Below are 18510 nucleotides of genomic sequence, written 5' to 3' on the forward strand. Positions count from 1 at the left end.
ACACAGGTGTGTCATTGCTGTACATTGACCATGCATTGCTTCTGTGGTATTGCAAAGGCAAAGACAAATGCTTCCAGCCATCCATTGCACTAATGGATTGGTCATCAGCTGGCTGTCTATGTCCCGCATCAATATAGACCAAAGTACAGAGGGTTAGGCTATGCTATTGTGCACCTACCTGATGCATCAGAAGGTGCGAGGCCCTTGCTAAATTCTGTGCACAGACTTTGAGATCTATGCTTTAGACTGTATCTAAACCTGCTCCAACATGGACTGACATTCTGGCCTACTTTCAGCCGATGCGACTTGTCTGTCGCTGAACAGTCGCTTTTTATGTATTCAGCACCTATGTATAATGTTGTAAAAAGGCTCTAGAAGCTAAAGTCGCAGAAATGTCACACATATTTGGCCTGCAACTTTCTGTGCGACAAATTCAGACAGGAAAAATCAGTATAAATCCTTAGAAAATTATCCCCCAGTGTCTCCATCTGCTGGCGGTATTGAATAAGCATTGCTGCACTGATGGGGTATGCATTAGACGAAAAAAAAGAAGAAAAAGAAGAATAATACGCCCAGAAAAGAGTCGAAAAGGAGAAAAACGTAAAAAAACTTGAAAAAAAAGTAAGAGGAAGAGAAGGGAAAAAAAGGTGGAAATGGGTTTAAAAGTGATTTCGGCGGAGAAATATATATATATATATATATATATATATATATATATATATATATATATACGCGCACACACACACATATATATAAACGTATTCTCCGTTGAGATATTGCAGCCGCTGCTGTGTCCAGGCCCAGGAGCCTTAGCACTGTGCTGTGATGTCACTCAATACCACTGACATCACTAGGTGTAAACAACATCTCTCCTTTGCTGTGTATGTGACTATGGAGCTGTTTGGTGATGTCGTCTATTATGGCCTTCATAGAAGCAACAGGAGATTGTTGCATCCATCTAGAACCCTCAGAACTACAGTGCTATGATGTCACTCACTTCCACAGGCCTTGCAGAGTGTAAACAACAACAACCCAGCTTTGTTGTGTATGTAACCATAGGGATTTGTGATGTCACCTAGAACCTTCACAGCAGCGACAGCTTTATGAGGAGCATCAGCACTGCTCTGCCTGAGCAGAACCATCACCGCCATAGGTTGTCAAATAACCCGGATTTAACCCACACAGGTAAGTCCAATGGGGTGCAGGCATGTCCTCTATGCTTACAGCTTCCCGTGGGTGTTGGTTTGATACCGTTTGGGGACAGCCAAGGAGGCATCTGCAGGCAACAAAGGTAGGTGTGTGCTTGTGTGTGTGTTTCCTATGCAGATCCTAAGCCCAGTGTCACATGCAAGTAGGAGGAGTAAGAAGGGTTCCTGGCAAATCCGGGTTATGGATTGCATTTAAAAAGGCCCCGTGGGAGTGCAATGGGCCCCTGTCTTGCTGCTTAGCAATAATGGTATGGGTTTAGGTTCTGCTGTGTGTACTGGTGGTTGACTGCCCCCCAGCCCAGAGTGTGCATGGAAAATTGTCTGGCAGCCTCCCTGACAGCAAGCAGTGATAGTGCCCATGAAGGGGACCTTGTTGGGCCTGCCCCTTTCACGGTTATCGCTTCTCGGCCTTTTGGCTAAGATCAAGTGTAGTATCTGTTCTTATCAGTTTAATATCTGATACGTCCCCTATCTGGGGACCATATATTAAATGGATTTTTGAGAACGGGGGCCGATTTCGAAGCTTGCTTCCGTCGCCCTATGCATTGACCCGATATGGCAGTATCTTCGGGTACAGTGCACCACCCCCTTACAGGGTTAAAAAGAAAGATTCCTACTTTCATTGCTACCTGCTTGCTGGCTAGCCAGCTAGCCAGCCCTGTGGGCCTTGCTGCTGCTGCAGCCAAAAAACAAAAGGTGGTGCTGCTGCTGCTTCTGCTTCTGCTTGTGTCTGGCCGCTGTTGGAGCGTCCAGGCACAGGACTTCTGCTGCTGCTGACTAAATGGCCTCCTTAATTGGATCATTTGAGTAGCCAGCACACCTGTGCAGGTAGGGCATGACATGATAGGCAGCTGCCTTGATAGCGGGTGGGTGCTGAATGTTCCTAATTGACAAAATAAGATTAATGCTTATGAAGAAATATAAAATCTCATCCCTTCCCCAATATCGCGCCACACCCCTACCCCTTAATTCCCTGGTTGAACTTGATGGACATATGTCTTTTTTCGACCGTACTAACTATGTAACTATGTAACATAACATGGGGGGGGGGTCTCCTGGCTGTTCCCACAGGTGTGTCATTGCTGTACATTGACCATGCATTGCTTCTGTGGTATTGCAAAGGCAAAGACAAATGCTTCCAGCCATCCATTGCACTAATGGATTGGTCATCAGCTGGCTGTCTATGTCCCGCATCAATATAGACCAAAGTACAGAGGGTTAGGCTATGCTATTGTGCACCTACCTGATGCATCAGAAGGTGCGAGGCCCTTGCTAAATTCTGTGCACAGACTTTGAGATCTATGCTTTAGACTGTATCTAAACCTGCTCCAACATGGACTGACATTCTGGCCTACTTTCAGCCGATGCGACTTGTCTGTCGCTGAACAGTCGCTTTTTATGTATTCAGCACCTATGTATAATGTTGTAAAAAGGCTCTAGAAGCTAAAGTCGCAGAAATGTCACACATATTTGGCCTGCAACTTTCTGTGCGACAAATTCAGACAGGAAAAATCAGTATAAATCCTTAGAAAATTATCCCCCAGTGTCTCCATCTGCTGGCGGTATTGAATAAGCATTGCTGCACTGATGGGGTATGCATTAGACGAAAAAAAAGAAGAAAAAGAAGAATAATACGCCCAGAAAAGAGGCGAAAAGGAGAAAAACGTAAAAAAACGTGAAAAAAAAGTAAGAGGAAGAGAAGGGAAAAAAAGGTGGAAATGGGTTTAAAAGTGATTTCGGCGGAGAAATATATATATATATATATATATATATATATATATATATATATATACATATATATATATATATATATATATATATATATACGCGCACACACACACACATATATAAACGTATTCTCCGTTGAGATATTGCAGCCGCTGCTGTGTCCAGGCCCAGGAGCCTTAGCACTGTGCTGTGATGTCACTCAATACCACTGACATCACTAGGTGTAAACAACATCTCTCCTTTGCTGTGTATGTGACTATGGAGCTGTTTGGTGATGTCGTCTATTATGGCCTTCATAGAAGCAACAGGAGATTGTTGCATCCATCTAGAACCCTCAGAACTACAGTGCTATGATGTCACTCACTTCCACAGGCCTTGCAGAGTGTAAACAACAACAACCCAGCTTTGTTGTGTATGTAACCATAGGGATTTGTGATGTCACCTAGAACCTTCACAGCAGCGACAGCTTTATGAGGAGCATCAGCACTGCTCTGCCTGAGCAGAACCATCACCGCCATAGGTTGTCAAATAACCCGGATTTAACCCACACAGGTAAGTCCAATGGGGTGCAGGCATGTCCTCTATGCTTACAGCTTCCCGTGGGTGTTGGTTTGATACCGTTTGGGGACAGCCAAGGAGGCATCTGCAGGCAACAAAGGTAGGTGTGTGCTTGTGTGTGTGTTTCCTATGCAGATCCTAAGCCCAGTGTCACATGCAAGTAGGAGGAGTAAGAAGGGTTCCTGGCAAATCCGGGTTATGGATTGCATTTAAAAAGGCCCCGTGGGAGTGCAATGGGCCCCTGTCTTGCTGCTTAGCAATAATGGTATGGGTTTAGGTTCTGCTGTGTGTACTGGTGGTTGACTGCCCCCCAGCCCAGAGTGTGCATGGAAAATTGTCTGGCAGCCTCCCTGACAGCAAGCAGTGATAGTGCCCATGAAGGGGACCTTGTTGGGCCCGCCCCTTTCACGGTTATCGCTTCTCGGCCTTTTGGCTAAGATCAAGTGTAGTATCTGTTCTTATCAGTTTAATATCTGATACGTCCCCTATCTGGGGACCATATATTAAATGGATTTTTGAGAACGGGGGCCGATTTCGAAGCTTGCTTCCGTCGCCCTATGCATTGACCCGATATGGCAGTATCTTCGGGTACAGTGCACCACCCCCTTACAGGGTTAAAAAGAAAGATTCCTACTTTCATTGCTACCTGCTTGCTGGCTAGCCAGCTAGCCAGCCCTGTGGGCCTTGCTGCTGCTGCAGCCAAAAAACAAAAGGTGGTGCTGCTGCTGCTTCTGCTTCTGCTTGTGTCTGGCCGCTGTTGGAGCGTCCAGGCACAGGACTTCTGCTGCTGCTGACTAAATGGCCTCCTTAATTGGATCATTTGAGTAGCCAGCACACCTGTGCAGGTAGGGCATGACATGATAGGCAGCTGCCTTGATAGCGGGTGGGTGCTGAATGTTCCTAATTGACAAAATAAGATTAATGCTTATGAAGAAATATAAAATCTCATCCCTTCCCCAATATCGCGCCACACCCCTACCCCTTAATTCCCTGGTTGAACTTGATGGACATATGTCTTTTTTCGACCGTACTAACTATGTAACTATGTAACATAACATGGGGGGGGGGGGGTCTCCTGGCTGTTCACACAGGTGTGTCATTGCTGTACATTGACCATGCATTGCTTCTGTGGTATTGCAAAGGCAAAGACAAATGCTTCCAGCCATCCATTGCACTAATGGATTGGTCATCAGCTGGCTGTCTATGTCCCGCATCAATATAGACCAAAGTACAGAGGGTTAGGCTATGCTATTGTGCACCTACCTGATGCATCAGAAGGTGCGAGGCCCTTGCTAAATTCTGTGCACAGACTTTGAGATCTATGCTTTAGACTGTATCTAAACCTGCTCCAACATGGACTGACATTCTGGCCTACTTTCAGCCGATGCGACTTGTCTGTCGCTGAACAGTCGCTTTTTATGTATTCAGCACCTATGTATAATGTTGTAAAAAGGCTCTAGAAGCTAAAGTCGCAGAAATGTCACACATATTTGGCCTGCAACTTTCTGTGCGACAAATTCAGACAGGAAAAATCAGTATAAATCCTTAGAAAATTATCCCCCAGTGTCTCCATCTGCTGGCGGTATTGAATAAGCATTGCTGCACTGATGGGGTATGCATTAGACGAAAAAAAAGAAGAAAAAGAAGAATAATACGCCCAGAAAAGAGGCGAAAAGGAGAAAAACGTAAAAAAACGTGAAAAAAAAGTAAGAGGAAGAGAAGGGAAAAAAAGGTGGAAATGGGTTTAAAAGTGATTTCGGCGGAGAAATATATATATATATATATATATATATATATATATATATATATATATATATATACGCGCACACACACACATATATATAAACGTATTCTCCGTTGAGATATTGCAGCCGCTGCTGTGTCCAGGCCCAGGAGCCTTAGCACTGTGCTGTGATGTCACTCAATACCACTGACATCACTAGGTGTAAACAACATCTCTCCTTTGCTGTGTATGTGACTATGGAGCTGTTTGGTGATGTCGTCTATTATGGCCTTCATAGAAGCAACAGGAGATTGTTGCATCCATCTAGAACCCTCAGAACTACAGTGCTATGATGTCACTCACTTCCACAGGCCTTGCAGAGTGTAAACAACAACAACCCAGCTTTGTTGTGTATGTAACCATAGGGATTTGTGATGTCACCTAGAACCTTCACAGCAGCGACAGCTTTATGAGGAGCATCAGCACTGCTCTGCCTGAGCAGAACCATCACCGCCATAGGTTGTCAAATAACCCGGATTTAACCCACACAGGTAAGTCCAATGGGGTGCAGGCATGTCCTCTATGCTTACAGCTTCCCGTGGGTGTTGGTTTGATACCGTTTGGGGACAGCCAAGGAGGCATCTGCAGGCAACAAAGGTAGGTGTGTGCTTGTGTGTGTGTTTCCTATGCAGATCCTAAGCCCAGTGTCACATGCAAGTAGGAGGAGTAAGAAGGGTTCCTGGCAAATCCGGGTTATGGATTGCATTTAAAAAGGCCCCGTGGGAGTGCAATGGGCCCCTGTCTTGCTGCTTAGCAATAATGGTATGGGTTTAGGTTCTGCTGTGTGTACTGGTGGTTGACTGCCCCCCAGCCCAGAGTGTGCATGGAAAATTGTCTGGCAGCCTCCCTGACAGCAAGCAGTGATAGTGCCCATGAAGGGGACCTTGTTGGGCCCGCCCCTTTCACGGTTATCGCTTCTCGGCCTTTTGGCTAAGATCAAGTGTAGTAATACAGGAGATCTGGTCAGAAGGTACTCGGGTACCCCTCTCCTCGGCCTTGTGGGATCGCCCAGGTTTATTGCCTGGGCTTCACCCACTTGTTGCTATTGGGGAGAGGGCTTAGTCCCAGGGTAACGGGTTGCGATCGCCTCTCAAAGCCTTCGGGTGGAGAGAGGTTTGAGCGAATTTGCTGGTTGGTTGGAGCGGAGAGAACCAGACCAAAACACGAATGAACCATGGATGAAGATCTAGATCCTGGTTCGGTACCGGCTTATGCCCGGATTAAACACACTGTGCGGGTCATTCTCACAGGTGATGCGGCGGATGCACGTGGCATGAGGTTCGTGATAGAGGACGTGCTCGACAAGATTCTTAATGTTCGTAAGCGAGAGATTTTGGCCATCCAGGATTACCCTAAGCGGAGGATCTACGACTGCACTTTCATAGGGGAAGGCGTATTCTTAGATGCAGTAATGAAAATTCCAAAGCAAGATGATCCGAGGCTTAAGGGTATCCAAATTGTCGAGCACGTCCTAGATGAAACCAAGTTGATTGTCGTGAAGATGTACTCCCCTTTTGTAAATCAGAGAGAGATCGATGGGTTCCTGGCAGCCTACTTTAAAAAGGTGGAGTTCAGAGGAAAAATCATGAACGACTGTGGTGTCTGGACCTCAAAATGGCGATATCAAGTCACGTGCAACAAAGACCCCACCCTCCCAGGGGGGATACTATTACCGCCTGCTCGTTTTAAATTAAACAATGTGTGTGGCGACCTCTTTTTTGCGGGAATGCCAAACTTCTGCAGAAGGTGCCAACGTTATGGGCACATAAAGGAAAATTGTGAAAGTTCCTGTAAGAAATGTGGAAGCATGCAACATGAAACAGAAAAATGTGATAAGGGTTTGAGATGTAATTTTTGCCGTCACTTTGGTCACGTGTATGCTTTCTGTCCCCACAGACCAAAAAAAACCACAGAACAGCAAGGGCAACCCAAGAGAGACGTCCGGAGACCAGCCTGGGGAAAAGCCAGAGAGGAGGAGCACCCCCCACAAGAAGAGGTAAGCTGTGAGATGGAGACCACGGCCCCCCCAAAAGAACCCCAGGAGAAAGAGGCACAGGTGGAAAGGGGGACCCCAAATGAGAGGAGGCCGGGGAAGAGAAATGCGAGAGGGGATCGGGCAGATACCTCAGAGAAGGTGGAAGAGCGAGAGGTGCCCGATTCCACCCCGGAAGGTCCTCCTGCTCGGGGTCCCCCTGAGTGTGAAAACCCGGACGGAGTAGCAAAGGTGAAAAGACGAAGGGGCTCCAAAGGGCGTCCGGACTCGGAGGTGGTCCAGGAGGAGCAGATGGAAGTTCCTGTCGTGACGGGGGCTCCAAGTGAAGCTCCTCCACAGGTCCCAGCGGTGGATACCCCTCCTCCTCCCAGCCAGGAGGAGGTTTCAGGGGTGACCATCTCCGAGGTCCCGGAAATGGACCTAAGTACGCACCCGACCCCTATGGAGGGGCAAGAGGTGGACGCCGAAAAAGAGAATGGAGCCCAGAAGCTGTTCTTACCAATGTACTCTGTCTATACACCTGTGGTCTTGGAAGAGGGGGGCTGCTCGAGCGAGGGTGGTTCCTCTCCGGCTTCCTCTATGTGTACGGTAGAGTCAGAGGTGGGGGGTAACGAGAGCTCCAGTGCGCAATCTGGTTTTTAGTTTGTTATCTGAGCCTCCCTTTTTTTTACATCTCCAATGGCTGAGTTGTCCGGATTGTCTATGAATGTAAGAAGTATAAGTTCACGAGCGAAACGGGTTGCCCTTTTTAACTACTTGTCTATTTTTGCTGCTTCTGTGGTTTTCCTGCAGGAGTGCGGCATCCCGCATAGTTTAAATTATGAAAAGTATAAAAAAGATTGGGTACACGGTCCATCAGTCTGGTCTGGATCTAACGAATCCAGATCAGCAGGGGTCGCCATACTTTTTAAAGGAAATGCTTTTATTGATTTTATTCATGAGATTTTACCAGGCAGAATTTTATTGGTTAAAGCTTTTATTGATGGTATTAAATGGCAGTTTTTAAATTTTTATGGTTCACCCAATAAAAATGATAGAGCACGGATGTTAGAGATTTTACCCCTTTTTATCAATGATTCTGAACCTCTTATTTTAGCAGGTGATTTTAATTGTATTTTAAGGGGGGAGCACCGTTTTACCAATTCAGTAAGTAGAAACTATGATAAAACATCTTCTATGTTAAAAAATATGATTATTGATTTTAGACTTACTGATGTTTTTAAGAAATGCAATAGTATTTTACCAGAAAGAGACGGTGTGACCTGGAGCAACGCAAACTGCAGCTCCAGGATCGATTTTATCTTCTGTTCTTATCAAGTACTGCCTTTTAAGTGTGATGTTTTAACCAATGTTTTTTCTGATCACAAACTTTTATCTTTTAAGGTGAAGAGTGATTTTAGAAAAAAGACTGGGAGGAATGCCTGGAAGATGAATGTATCCCTTTTAGAAGATCCGCAGGTTTTATCCGATTTTATCAACTTCTACAAGGACTGCAGACGGGTAAGAGATCCTAACACTCCCATCAGTATATGGTGGGAGAAAATGAAAATAAAAATAAAAGAGTTTTTTATTAGAGTAGGGATCTCTAGAGCTAAAGAGAAGCGTGAGTTTTACTCCCTTCTAAATACCCGTCTGCAAACCCTGTACAAATTCAGAGACAATGGTATAGAGGTTTATAGAGAAATTACTGACTTAAAAAAAGAAATAAAACTGTGCCTGGAGCAGAAGGGAAAAGAGATAATTTTCAGATCCAAAATAAAGCACCTTGAAGAGAACGAGACCTGCTCCAGGTACTTTTTTAAGAAAGTAACGGATAAAAAGGTTTTAATTGATAATATACAAGGAGAAAAAGATGTACAGGGTATTTTAAAAAGGGTACATTCATTTTATGCGGATCTTTTTAATACAAAAAATATTGATATTGATTTTATGAATGACTCATTGAAGGAGATTACCAATGTTTTAGACCCTGTGTCCCAGTCTCTTTTACAGAGGGAGATCTCGGAACAGGAGGTTTTAGAGACGATCAGGAGTTTTAAATCCGGTAAGGTGCCTGGTCCTGACGGTATACCCATTGAGTTTTATGTCATTTTTTATGGTGTTTTAAAAGATGACCTTTTTTCCCTTTTTACAGAAGTATTTAAAACAAAAGCCCTCCCAGGTTCATGGAGGAAGGGTGATGTCTCCCTGCTGTTCAAAAAGGGAGACCGGTCAGATCTAAAGAACTGGAGACCAATCACCCTCCTCAACTGTGACTACAAAGTGATGGCAAAACTGTGCGCAAATAGATTAAAAAGTGTAATAGAGAAAATAATCCATTCAAATCAGGTCTGTGGGGTGCCTGGGAGGAGCATATGGGAAAATCTTAACCTTTTAAAAGATGTGATTAGTGACCAAAATCTAGAAACGGAAAACTAGCCATTTTATCCTTAGACTTCGAGAAGGCTTTTGACAGAGTGTCACATTTTTATCTTTTTAAGGTTTTAGAGAAAATGGGTATACCTGAAGGCTTTTTATTGTCTCTTAAGGCCTTTTATAAAAACTGCACAAGCAAGATTTTAGTTAACGGTTTTAAGACACAGGATGTGATTTTAAATTCCGGAGTGAAGCAGGGGTGTCCTTTGTCCCCACTACTTTTCATATGTGCGCTTGAGCCTCTACTATGCACCTTGAGGAGAGATAAGCAAATAAGAGGGGTCCCCCTGCCGGGAGGAGGGGGACTAGAGGCTAAAGTAGTGGGGTACATGGACGATGTGGCAGTGCTTGGAAGGGACACCCCATCGCTTCAAAAAGCCCTAAAGCAAGTTGAATTTTTTTGTTGTGCCTCCGGTTTTAAGGTAAATTTTAATAAAAGCAGTGTTTTAAATATAGGAGGACTGTTTTTAAGGGATTTACCCATTCCTGTGTCTGAGTCTGTGCAGATTTTAGGGGTCTCCTTCAGTGAGTCAAACAATGGTTTTAATAGCTGGGACTTGGTGGCTCAAAAAATAAACACAAAAATTTGTATGTGGAACATGAGAAAGCTAACGATGGAGGGGAAGGTTTTAGTTACAAGGATGGTGATTTTACCCATTTTATTGTATCTTGGCATGGTCTTTCCACCCCCCGAAATTATTTTAAATAAAATTATTAAAGCATGTTTTACCTTTTTATGGAGCTCCAAGAGTGAAAAATTGAGAAGAGAGATCGTCATGATGCCAAAAGGTATGGGTGGAAAGGACTTCCCCGACATCAGGGCGTTCCTTTTTACCAAGTTTTTTTAGCATGTGTGTTAGCACACTTTTTAAGGATAGTTACTGGTCATATTTTATCCGTTTTAATACAGGTTTTTTTATGAGGAGGAATGGGTGGTTTAAAACTGTTTTAAGCTGTCCTTATGCTTTTAATCTTCCCCAACAATACAAGATTTTAGAGAAAATTTTCAACTTGTACAACTTTAACGGAAAAAGTATTAATGAAGTAACTAATAGCAAAAAAATGTTAAAATATATTAAAGAAAGTGGTTTTATTGCCCCTGTGAATAATTTTAATGAAGAGAAATGCATGAAAATATGGAAGATGGCAAATATGATTTATCTTTTTAATTCACAGAAAGATCTGGCCTGGAGCTGCATACACGAGTGTCTTCCATGCCGGGCATTCCAGCACCGAAGAAGGATGGCCAACACTGCAGTATGCCCGAGGGAGGGCTGCCAGGAACCCGAGACCGTGTACCACCTTTTCTGGACTTGTTTTTATGCAAAAAGGATATGGACTAAAATACTCCCTCTGGTGAAGAAGATAACAGAAATAAAAGACTTAAACTCTGCAGCTGTTTTTTATGGATGTCTGGAATGCCCAATACGGACTCAAGAGACAATGGCATGGAAGATCATAAACTGTGTTAAAGCAGCTCTATGGAATGCCAGAAACATTTTACTTTTTAAACATGAGATTTTATCTGTGAATGATGTTTTAGCTCTTTGTTTTAGTGATATGTACCAGTACTTTTTATTAGACAAGAAATATTATCCTTTATTAGCTAGAAAATGGTATTTTAATGAATGGAACGCCCTTTTGTAAAGCCACCAAGTGCCCATTTTAAGTGTATTATGATTGTATTTATGGGAACTTTTATTGTTATATGTGATTTTATTATCAAAATTTGTTTTTATTGAAAAAAATTATATTTATAAATCGTAATGCACTTTGTTAAATGTTATGAATTCTAAATAAAAAGATACCCCTCAGGGGTAGCCAAGTTAAAAAAAAAATCTGTTCTTATCAGTTTAATATCTGATACGTCCCCTATCTGGGGACCATATATTAAATGGATTTTTGAGAACGGGGGCCGATTTCGAAGCTTGCTTCCGTCGCCCTATGCATTGACCCGATATGGCAGTATCTTCGGGTACAGTGCACCACCCCCTTACAGGGTTAAAAAGAAAGATTCCTACTTTCATTGCTACCTGCTTGCTGGCTAGCCAGCTAGCCAGCCCTGTGGGCCTTGCTGCTGCTGCAGCCAAAAAACAAAAGGTGGTGCTGCTGCTGCTTCTGCTTCTGCTTGTGTCTGGCCGCTGTTGGAGCGTCCAGGCACAGGACTTCTGCTGCTGCTGACTAAATGGCCTCCTTAATTGGATCATTTGAGTAGCCAGCACACCTGTGCAGGTAGGGCATGACATGATAGGCAGCTGCCTTGATAGCGGGTGGGTGCTGAATGTTCCTAATTGACAAAATAAGATTAATGCTTATGAAGAAATATAAAATCTCATCCCTTCCCCAATATCGCGCCACACCCCTACCCCTTAATTCCCTGGTTGAACTTGATGGACATATGTCTTTTTTCGACCGTACTAACTATGTAACTATGTAACATAACATGGGGGGGGGGGGTCTCCTGGCTGTTCACACAGGTGTGTCATTGCTGTACATTGACCATGCATTGCTTCTGTGGTATTGCAAAGGCAAAGACAAATGCTTCCAGCCATCCATTGCACTAATGGATTGGTCATCAGCTGGCTGTCTATGTCCCGCATCAATATAGACCAAAGTACAGAGGGTTAGGCTATGCTATTGTGCACCTACCTGATGCATCAGAAGGTGCGAGGCCCTTGCTAAATTCTGTGCACAGACTTTGAGATCTATGCTTTAGACTGTATCTAAACCTGCTCCAACATGGACTGACATTCTGGCCTACTTTCAGCCGATGCGACTTGTCTGTCGCTGAACAGTCGCTTTTTATGTATTCAGCACCTATGTATAATGTTGTAAAAAGGCTCTAGAAGCTAAAGTCGCAGAAATGTCACACATATTTGGCCTGCAACTTTCTGTGCGACAAATTCAGACAGGAAAAATCAGTATAAATCCTTAGAAAATTATCCCCCAGTGTCTCCATCTGCTGGCGGTATTGAATAAGCATTGCTGCACTGATGGGGTATGCATTAGACGAAAAAAAAGAAGAAAAAGAAGAATAATACGCCCAGAAAAGAGGCGAAAAGGAGAAAAATGTAAAAAAACGTGAAAAAAAAGTAAGAGGAAGAGAAGGGAAAAAAAGGTGGAAATGGGTTTAAAAGTGATTTCGGCGGAGAAATATATATATATATATATATATATATATATATATATATATATATATATATATATACGCGCACACACACACACATATATATATAAACGTATTCTCCGTTGAGATATTGCAGCCGCTGCTGTGTCCAGGCCCAGGAGCCTTAGCACTGTGCTGTGATGTCACTCAATACCACTGACATCACTAGGTGTAAACAACATCTCTCCTTTGCTGTGTATGTGACTATGGAGCTGTTTGGTGATGTCGTCTATTATGGCCTTCATAGAAGCAACAGGAGATTGTTGCATCCATCTAGAACCCTCAGAACTACAGTGCTATGATGTCACTCACTTCCACAGGCCTTGCAGAGTGTAAACAACAACAACCCAGCTTTGTTGTGTATGTAACCATAGGGATTTGTGATGTCACCTAGAACCTTCACAGCAGCGACAGCTTTATGAGGAGCATCAGCACTGCTCTGCCTGAGCAGAACCATCACCGCCATAGGTTGTCAAATAACCCGGATTTAACCCACACAGGTAAGTCCAATGGGGTGCAGGCATGTCCTCTATGCTTACAGCTTCCCGTGGGTGTTGGTTTGATACCGTTTGGGGACAGCCAAGGAGGCATCTGCAGGCAACAAAGGTAGGTGTGTGCTTGTGTGTGTGTTTCCTATGCAGATCCTAAGCCCAGTGTCACATGCAAGTAGGAGGAGTAAGAAGGGTTCCTGGCAAATCCGGGTTATGGATTGCATTTAAAAAGGCCCCGTGGGAGTGCAATGGGCCCCTGTCTTGCTGCTTAGCAATAATGGTATGGGTTTAGGTTCTGCTGTGTGTACTGGTGGTTGACTGCCCCCCAGCCCAGAGTGTGCATGGAAAATTGTCTGGCAGCCTCCCTGACAGCAAGCAGTGATAGTGCCCATGAAGGGGACCTTGTTGGGCCCGCCCCTTTCACGGTTATCGCTTCTCGGCCTTTTGGCTAAGATCAAGTGTAGTATCTGTTCTTATCAGTTTAATATCTGATACGTCCCCTATCTGGGGACCATATATTAAATGGATTTTTGAGAACGGGGGCCGATTTCGAAGCTTGCTTCCGTCGCCCTATGCATTGACCCGATATGGCAGTATCTTCGGGTACAGTGCACCACCCCCTTACAGGGTTAAAAAGAAAGATTCCTACTTTCATTGCTACCTGCTTGCTGGCTAGCCAGCTAGCCAGCCCTGTGGGCCTTGCTGCTGCTGCAGCCAAAAAACAAAAGGTGGTGCTGCTGCTGCTTCTGCTTCTGCTTGTGTCTGGCCGCTGTTGGAGCGTCCAGGCACAGGACTTCTGCTGCTGCTGACTAAATGGCCTCCTTAATCGGATCATTTGAGTAGCCAGCACACCTGTGCAGGTAGGGCATGACATGATAGGCAGCTGCCTTGATAGCGGGTGGGTGCTGAATGTTCCTAATTGACAAAATAAGATTAATGCTTATGAAGAAATATAAAATCTCATCCCTTCCCCAATATCGCGCCACACCCCTACCCCTTAATTCCCTGGTTGAACTTGATGGACATATGTCTTTTTTCGACCGTACTAACTATGTAACTATGTAACATAACATGGGGGGGGGGGGGGTCTCCTGGCTGTTCACACAGGTGTGTCATTGCTGTACATTGACCATGCATTGCTTCTGTGGTATTGCAAAGGCAAAGACAAATGCTTCCAGCCATCCATTGCACTAATGGATTGGTCATCAGCTGGCTGTCTATGTCCCGCATCAATATAGACCAAAGTACAGAGGGTTAGGCTATGCTATTGTGCACCTACCTGATGCATCAGAAGGTGCGAGGCCCTTGCTAAATTCTGTGCACAGACTTTGAGATCTATGCTTTAGACTGTATCTAAACCTGCTCCAACATGGACTGACATTCTGGCCTACTTTCAGCCGATGCGACTTGTCTGTCGCTGAACAGTCGCTTTTTATGTATTCAGCACCTATGTATAATGTTGTAAAAAGGCTCTAGAAGCTAAAGTCGCAGAAATGTCACACATATTTGGCCTGCAACTTTCTGTGCGACAAATTCAGACAGGAAAAATCAGTATAAATCCTTAGAAAATTATCCCCCAGTGTCTCCATCTGCTGGCGGTATTGAATAAGCATTGCTGCACTGATGGGGTATGCATTAGACGAAAAAAAAGAAGAAAAAGAAGAATAATACGCCCAGAAAAGAGGCGAAAAGGAGAAAAACGTAAAAAAACGTGAAAAAAAAGTAAGAGGAAGAGAAGGGAAAAAAAGGTGGAAATGGGTTTAAAAGTGATTTCGGCGGAGAAATATATATATATATATATATATATATATATATATATATATACGCGCACACACACACATATATATATAAACGTATTCTCCGTTGAGATATTGCAGCCGCTGCTGTGTCCAGGCCCAGGAGCCTTAGCACTGTGCTGTGATGTCACTCAATACCACTGACATCACTAGGTGTAAACAACATCTCTCCTTTGCTGTGTATGTGACTATGGAGCTGTTTGGTGATGTCGTCTATTATGGCCTTCATAGAAGCAACAGGAGATTGTTGCATCCATCTAGAACCCTCAGAACTACAGTGCTATGATGTCACTCACTTCCACAGGCCTTGCAGAGTGTAAACAACAACAACCCAGCTTTGTTGTGTATGTAACCATAGGGATTTGTGATGTCACCTAGAACCTTCACAGCAGCGACAGCTTTATGAGGAGCATCAGCACTGCTCTGCCTGAGCAGAACCATCACCGCCATAGGTTGTCAAATAACCCGGATTTAACCCACACAGGTAAGTCCAATGGGGTGCAGGCATGTCCTCTATGCTTACAGCTTCCCGTGGGTGTTGGTTTGATACCGTTTGGGGACAGCCAAGGAGGCATCTGCAGGCAACAAAGGTAGGTGTGTGCTTGTGTGTGTGTTTCCCATGCAGATCCTAAGCCCAGTGTCACATGCAAGTAGGAGGAGTAAGAAGGGTTCCTGGCAAATCCGGGTTATGGATTGCATTTAAAAAGGCCCCGTGGGAGTGCAATGGGCCCCTGTCTTGCTGCTTAGCAATAATGGTATGGGTTTAGGTTCTGCTGTGTGTACTGGTGGTTGACTGCCCCCCAGCCCAGAGTGTGCATGGAAAATTGTCTGGCAGCCTCCCTGACAGCAAGCAGTGATAGTGCCCATGAAGGGCACCTTGTTGGGCCCGCCCCTTTCACGGTTATCGCTTCTCGGCCTTTTGGCTAAGATCAAGTGTAAACTTGGTCTGGGTCAGGGGTGCGGGTGTTCTGCTGAGCAGGAATCCGGAGTGGTGATCTTACTGTGGAATCGACAGACAAGAGAAGAACAATGGCTGGAAAGGAATACCTCCCTGCGATTGAGAAGACTGTACGTTTTGTGGTGGAAACTTCTGACCGGGGTAAGAATCGGATTGAGTACATTGGACATGAACTTGTGGAGAAATTGGGCGGTTTTGGCATGGATAGTTTGTTCTGTGTGCAAGAGAATAGGAAGCAAGGAATATATGATGTGTCCTTCATCTATGAAGCTGATTGCCAGAACTTCTATGAATGTTTGAAAAGAAATGCCAATAACCCTGTCTTGGAAAATGTAAAGTTTTTTCCTCTGTTTGAGATGGGAGTGAAGACTCTGTTTGTACATATGTACAATCCGTTCTTAGACCCGGATATGATTAAAAACTTTCTAAGTATCTACTGTGAAAGTGTCCAAGGGGGAGTGAAGCAAACTAGTAGTTTGGGTGTGTTTAATGGCACATGGAAGTTCTTTGTAAAACTGAAGCTGGATCCTGGGAGCATTGGTGGAGTGAAACACCCACCGGCCAATTTTTCAATCGCTGGAAACCGGGGTTATGTCTATTATTATGGCCAGCCATTGTTTTGCCGTGATTGTTTGCTGTTTGGACATGTTAAAGAGGCTTGTCCAGGTAATAAGAAGTGCCGAAATTGTAAAATGCCAGGGCATGAGGCGGGAGCTTGTCCACAGCCCAGAACTTGTGATCTTTGTGGCCTTGTTGGACATGTGTATAGAAATTGTCCGGAGGTGGCTAAGAGGGAGAAGGAGAAAGAGGCCAGAAAAGATTTGGCAATTAAAAAAAGGGAAAAGGCAAAGGCAGACATGGCAGAAAAGAGTGTGATTGCTAGCATTATTGAGAAAGCAACGGTGGTGGAAGAGAAGGTGCAGGAGGAGATTGAAGAGGAGATGGAGGAGGAGGTGAGAATTGAAGAGGTGCCTAGTCCTCAGGTGTCTGGCACTCAAAAAGTTGAATGGTCGAATTCAGAAGAGGAAAGTGCTAAAGAGAGAGAGGAAGATCTTTTTCGTCCCCCACGGAAGGCGGCGAGAGGTGCCAGTGGTGAAAAGATGGAGCAGACGGTGGTGGAGACGAGTAATCGTTTTGCCGCAATATCTGAGGGTGAAATGGATAAATGCATTGGAGAAGAAACTTCTCCCTCGACACTGAGCCGTAAAGTTCATTAACTCTCTTCTAGGTTTTTTCTTCCTATGGGTTGTTATTTGATTTGATATGTCTTTTTCGGTTAGTTTGTCAAATGTTAGAGTCTTTAAAAATAAGAATAGAAGAGCGGCCATTCTGGAGGAATTGGCAGGAACTAATAATGACATAATTTGTCTACAGGAATGTGGATTGGATTTTCCTCCAAAAAAGGAGGAGTGGAGATATGGACCAGCAGTGTGGTCTTGCTCTAATGTAAATAGAAATGATGGAGTTGGGGTTTTGTTTAGGAATAATAAGTTTAAAGTTTGTAGTCAAATGGTGTTAAGGGAAGGAAGGTGTGTGTTGGTGGAGGTTGGGTTACATGGGTTTAAGTTTAAGTTAATTAATGTTTATGCACCTGTGAATAAGGAGGAGAGGGTGGGTTTGTTTGAAATAATTAAGGGGTTTTTGTCTGGGAAGGAACCAGTGTTGTTAGTAGGTGATTTCAACTGTGAGATTGGGAGGGATGCGGATGTTTCTGGAAATATGCTTAAGAGTATGGTGAGTGATTTCAAGTTAAGAGATGTGGTTGAAGTGTGTGGTGTGAATCCTGTGTTAGCAACATATCATGCTGAGAGTGGAAGGAGTGAGTCAAGATTAGATATGTGTTTTGTGTCCAAAATGATAGGATGTATGTGGTATAAGCAAGAGAGAGTGATTTATTCTGATCATGAGCGTGTGAGTTGTGGTTTGGTGTTGGATGAGATTTGCATAAGTGGGAGGGGTTACTGGAAGCTTAATGTGAAACTGTTGGATGAAAAGGAGGTATATGATAGGTATATTAAGAAGTATAAGTTATGGTGTGAGAAGAAAAAAGAATTTTTGGATTTATTGTGTTGGTGGGAGTGGGTTAAAGAAAGAACTAAGGTTTTTTTCAAGAGGGAAGGTTATAAAAGGAAAGCTAGGGAAAGAAAGAAGTATGAATGGCTGAATAAAAGGTTGGGGTTTCTCATTAAGTTGAAAAAGAAGGGATGGAGAGTGGATGGTAAGATTGATGCTGTGAAAAGAGATATAAAGGATTGGTTGAATGAAAGAGGAAAAGAGTTAATGTACCGAGCAAAAGTGGACAAATTGGAGAAGGATGAAAAGTGTTCAAGATATTTTTTTAAGAAAGTGATTGGGAGAAAGGATGATTTAGTGAGTGTGTATGATAAGGATGGTGGTTTGGTGAGAGGCAAAGC

General features: G+C 43.9%; 4 non-coding genes and 1 pseudogene across 4 annotated transcripts; all 5 read left to right on the top strand.

Moving 5' to 3' along the window:
- Nucleotides 1–1604: 1604 nt before the first annotated feature.
- On the top strand, nucleotides 1605–1795 carry LOC130340684 (U2 spliceosomal RNA). The gene has a single exon (XR_008880758.1). It is a non-coding gene; the product is annotated as a U2 spliceosomal RNA (small nuclear RNA).
- Nucleotides 1796–3907: 2112 nt separating this feature from the next.
- Nucleotides 3908–4098, top strand: LOC130340685 (U2 spliceosomal RNA). Its single transcript, XR_008880759.1, has one exon. It is a non-coding gene; the product is annotated as a U2 spliceosomal RNA (small nuclear RNA).
- Nucleotides 4099–6187: 2089 nt separating this feature from the next.
- Nucleotides 6188–6320, top strand: LOC130340643 (U2 spliceosomal RNA; annotated as a pseudogene).
- A 5169-nt stretch (nucleotides 6321–11489) lies between these two features.
- On the top strand, nucleotides 11490–11676 carry LOC130340625 (U2 spliceosomal RNA). The gene has a single exon (XR_008880715.1). It is a non-coding gene; the product is annotated as a U2 spliceosomal RNA (small nuclear RNA).
- A 2094-nt stretch (nucleotides 11677–13770) lies between these two features.
- On the top strand, nucleotides 13771–13961 carry LOC130340686 (U2 spliceosomal RNA). The gene has a single exon (XR_008880760.1). It is a non-coding gene; the product is annotated as a U2 spliceosomal RNA (small nuclear RNA).
- The last annotated feature ends 4549 nt before the right edge of the window (nucleotides 13962–18510 follow it).

This window comes from Hyla sarda, unplaced genomic scaffold, assembly GCF_029499605.1.
Source record: "Hyla sarda isolate aHylSar1 unplaced genomic scaffold, aHylSar1.hap1 scaffold_598, whole genome shotgun sequence".
NCBI classification, from domain to species: domain Eukaryota; kingdom Metazoa; phylum Chordata; class Amphibia; order Anura; family Hylidae; genus Hyla; species Hyla sarda.